General features: G+C 54.9%; 1 protein-coding gene and 1 long non-coding RNA gene across 3 annotated transcripts in view; one reads left to right on the forward strand and one right to left on the reverse strand.

The window, feature by feature from the left end:
• MCPH1 (microcephalin 1) overlaps window positions 1–4,269 on the forward strand; it is a 236,587-nt gene that overhangs the window by 184,862 nt on the left and 47,456 nt on the right. The window lies entirely within an intron of this gene.
• Window positions 3,090–4,269, reverse strand: part of LOC129391636 (uncharacterized) — a 15,640-nt gene continuing 14,460 nt past the window's right edge. Inside the window, exon 3 of the long non-coding RNA XR_008616136.1 lies at window positions 3,090–3,732. This is a non-coding gene — a long non-coding RNA (uncharacterized lncRNA). The remainder of the gene's footprint in view (window positions 3,733–4,269) is intronic.

Here is a 4,269-nt window from a genome sequence, read left to right on the forward strand (position 1 = left end):
GTGTGCGCGCGCGCAAAGCATCACGTTACACAGCGCGGCTGTCTCAGCGTGCGCGCGCGCAAAACATCACGTCATACAGCTCGGCGCTGTCTCAGCGTGCGCGTGCACAAAACATCACGTCATACAGCTCAGCGTATATGCCCGCCGTTTGTCAGTTACTCCTCAACAAAGCTGCAGGGAACAGAAGCAAAGGATGAACACAGAGACCCTGACGTAGATGCTGTGGTAAGACGCAGTTTTACAGTTGGTCCCACAGGTAAATTAAATCAGCAGAGGACCTGGCAGAGTCCTCTGGACCTCCCCGCGCGCCCCCGCCCCAAGGACGGGAGGGGGCGAACCGCCCCCCGAAGGTGGCGGTGGCCGGGCGCCACGGGTGGGCGCCCCACGGCGGGACGCGGCCCTCTCGGTTCCCGGGTGGGTCAGCGCCTGCCTTCGCCTCCCTGCAGCTTGGCGAGGCCGCGACCGCACCTGCCCTGAGGACGAAGCGGGCCGGTCGCCGCGCTGCCGTTGGTCCGGGCGGCGTGCCGGGCGCCCATCAAGGCCCCGCGGAGGCTCTCTTTACCATCCTCACCGTCGGTAGGGCGAAAGCACCGAGGAAAGGACGCGCCGTTTCCCGCCGTCGCCCTCCCGGGCCTCGTTACACAGCCGGAGAGGCCTCCTTCCGGTCCAGCCCGGAACACAGACCCTAGAGCGAGGACCGGTCACTGGGCTCACCGGTGGCAAGGCTGACACGTGAGGTGGACTTGACGCGCCGGGGGCCGGGGCCCCGCGGCCCTGAGATAGCAGGGCTGAAGGACGAGAAACGGCGCGGCCCAGGGCTCACTGCCTCCCGGCGCACGGCCGCCGGCCGCTTCTCTGCCCGGACTGTCTCTGGGAGCCGTGGCGCCCGGCCCGGGGGGGCGCTGAAGGGGAAGGAGCTCGTCGCTCTTCCTGGTTTGTCTGGGTCCGGCAGCGTGTCCTCCAGCAGCGTCAGCCCCGCTCGCTCAGACTCTGGCTTCGCTGCGCTACCTCCAAACTCACCGCTTCCCTAAGCGCGCCGCGCTGCGCCTCGTGAACCCGCCTCCGCGCCCCCCGCCCCAGGGGGGTGTTCACCCTGCATTTAGCAGGAGGGTGAGCTTCCGAGGGCAAGTCCTCGCTTTTGGTCTTTCTGCCCCCAGCACCTTCGGAGAGTCTCACACGTAGCAAACGGTGGTCAGACGCGCGGGCTGAGTGATCAGCAACGCGCGTTGCCAGGGGGTGCGGTCCTTTTGCAGCCAACAGGAGCTCAGCACGTCTGCACGTGTGTACAGGCACGCCTCGTTTGATTGGACTTCGCAGACCCAGAATTTCTTACAAACTGAAGGGCTGTGGCCGCCCTGCGTCGAGCAAGTCTGGCGGCACCATTTTTCCAACATTGGCTCCCTTCGTGTCTCCGTGCCACATTTTGGTAATTCTCACAGTATTTCAAATTTTTATTATTTATTTATTTAATTTATTAATTTATGTTTTGGCTGCGTTGGGTCTTCGCTGCTGCGCGCGGGCTTTCTCTAGTTGCGGCGAGCGGGGGCTACTCTTGGTTGCGGTGCGCGGGCTTCTCGTTGCGGTGGCTTCTCTTGTTGCGGAGCACGGGCTGCAGGCGCGCGGGCTTCAGTAGTTGTGGCTCGTGGGCTTTAGAGCGCAGGCTCAGTAGTTGTTGCTCGTGGGCTCTAGAGTGCAGCCTCAGTAGTTGTGGCGCACAGGCTTAGTTGCTCCGCGGCATGTGGGATCTTCCCGGACCAGGGCTCGAACCCGTGTCCCCTGCGTTGGCAGGCAGATTCTTAACCACTGTGCCACCAGGGAAGTCCAAATTTTTATTATATTTTTATGGCGATAAGTGATCTTTGGTGTTAACAATTGCAAGGTGTGCCTGTATTTGCCCCCGAGTCCCCCAGCGAGAATGTCCCACACACGGAATTTGCGGAGGGGCAGGAGGAAGGTACATGAAGGCAGCAGGTCACCGGGAGAGATGGCGTGTTCCTGCCCCAGGCCGGGGGTCCGGGTTGGAGAGTGTACTCGCCCGGGAAGCAGTGCCGGCTCCAGCCTTTGGGAAGCCACCATCGGGGCAGAGCTCGGAGAGGGAAGAGGGGCCAGGAGAGAGCAAGCAAAGCAGAAGCTCCCGACCCCAGAGACAGCCCGGCGCCAGCCCCTAACGGCAGAGGAAAGGCGTCCGGGCTCCTCACCTTGAGAAGCTCGTGGGTCAGCAGTGAACACTGTCGGCCAGGCCCCTCCCGTGCACACCGCTCGGGCAAGTGGCCACACAAAAGCAGCGGAGGAGTGGAGGGCACTGCCCCCAGAAAGACCGCCTGCAGGGGTCGGTGCTCTCGGTGCTTTAGGGCAGGCCGGGTAGCTGGCGCCGGTGACCCCAGGTGACCCTGTCTCTGCGGCTCTCCCAGCTGAAGCGCGCACACCTGCACCGCGTTTAGCTTTGGGTCTGCAGGCAGAGGGGGAGCGACACCTGGACCTTGTAGTTGCTGCGGCGGCACATCCCCCAGGGAAGGAGGGTACAGAGTGGGTGCAGGGTGAGAAGGTGGGCTTTCCCCTGCCTGCTGTAACCCAAGAATAGGAAACTGGAATCTGAAAAGGGTCGGCAACAGATGGGAGTGGAAAAGCCTCGAACTTTCCAGTTTCTTATTGTGACAAGAACTTGATCGTTTCTGATTGCAGTCACACCGGAACTGCAGCTTTCCCCTTGTGTGCAGTTCAGATTTTGACTTTCCAAAATACAATGCTTTTAAATTAAAAGAAAAGGAGCTTTGGCTCTCACTTGCATAAAAGGCATACGTGTATACACAGGTATTCTCACGCGCGCGCGCACACACACACACACACACACACACACACACACACACACACACACACACACACACACACACACACACACACACACACACACACACACACCCCTACTTAACTGGGGAGGAGCAGGAAAGCAGTGAGAAGATCCTAACTGTGATTCAGCCATGCATTTCAAAAAGCATTGCACCTATTTAGATGGTACTTCTTAGAGCGAATATATGGCTTTTAAAAGTTTTGATAAACGTGAACATTTAAAGACTCCTGGGAAATGAGAATAGTCCTTTCAACTTGGGCTTGCGTGGTTATAAATAGGAAGGCCTCTTCTAATCTCGGAATCTTAAAAAGAAACCTTGATGTTGTTACGTGATTACCTAAAGGAATGCCTTCCTCTTCGGCCCGGAAGGATATTTTTAAGAGAATGTTAAGCTTGTGACAGGAATTATTGATACCTTTGGAATTAATTCTATCCTCCAGTGACTCGGGCTTGCTTCAAGTCATTACCTGGGAATTAGCCTGGGACTGCATGACGCCAGTCCCACACTGTTCACAGTGGAGCATAACTCTGCGAAAGAATGAAAAAACGAGGATGTGCTTTTGTGCATTATTCTTATCGTGATGAATGATGCTTGTTTTCCTCTCCACTTTAATTAGAATGTTTCTACATTTGCCAAAGAAAATGTTGGAATGGAGACAAAAACCTGAAATTATAGGAACAGGGCTTGATGTAATAGCTTATTTATAAAGGAAACACAACTTGTTTGGTATTTTATTGAAACAGGAAGTTCAGAACCTCGGCACATACAAGTACAACAAATTCTCAGGTGCTCGTTGAGTCATCTGTTGTTGGAAATAGTCTCCTGGTAGTTTTCCCCTGGATTTACTTTTTATCTTCATTTTGGTATTTTTTAAGCAGTGGGACTGGATGGGTATAGGAAATTGCATAGAGATTCAATTAGAGATTGTGTACTTAAAAAAATATATATCTGCTATCAAGACTAAATAAATAAAGCAGGGGGGAATTCTCTCCTTATACATTTGTATATATGCATTTTTGGTAGCTACCTATGTACAACATAAGGGAAAACAAAGTGAAACAAACATTTACCTCAATGCTACTGCTATTTCAAAAGCAACCCTTGGTCAGGAGAGTGGATTTGAGATTAATAAAGATGAAAAGCATTGTGGATTCATGTTATATTTGCTGTTGTTTAGTAAACATTTAATAGCAGAAGCTAGATAGCAATTTGATTCCTAGTATTAAAACCTTATAGGAGGGCTTCCCTGGTGGCGCAGTGGTTGAGAGTCCGCCTGCCGATGCAGGGGACACGGGTTCGTGCCCCGGTCCGGGAGGATCCCACATGCCGCGGAGCGGCTGGGCCCGTGAGCCATGGCCGCTGGGCCTGCGCGTCCGGAGCCTGTGCTCCGCAACGGGAGAGGCCACAACAGTGAGAGGCC

The sequence above is a fragment of the Physeter macrocephalus genome, chromosome 20 (assembly GCF_002837175.3).
Source record: "Physeter macrocephalus isolate SW-GA chromosome 20, ASM283717v5, whole genome shotgun sequence".
NCBI classification, from domain to species: Eukaryota; Metazoa; Chordata; class Mammalia; order Artiodactyla; family Physeteridae; genus Physeter; species Physeter macrocephalus.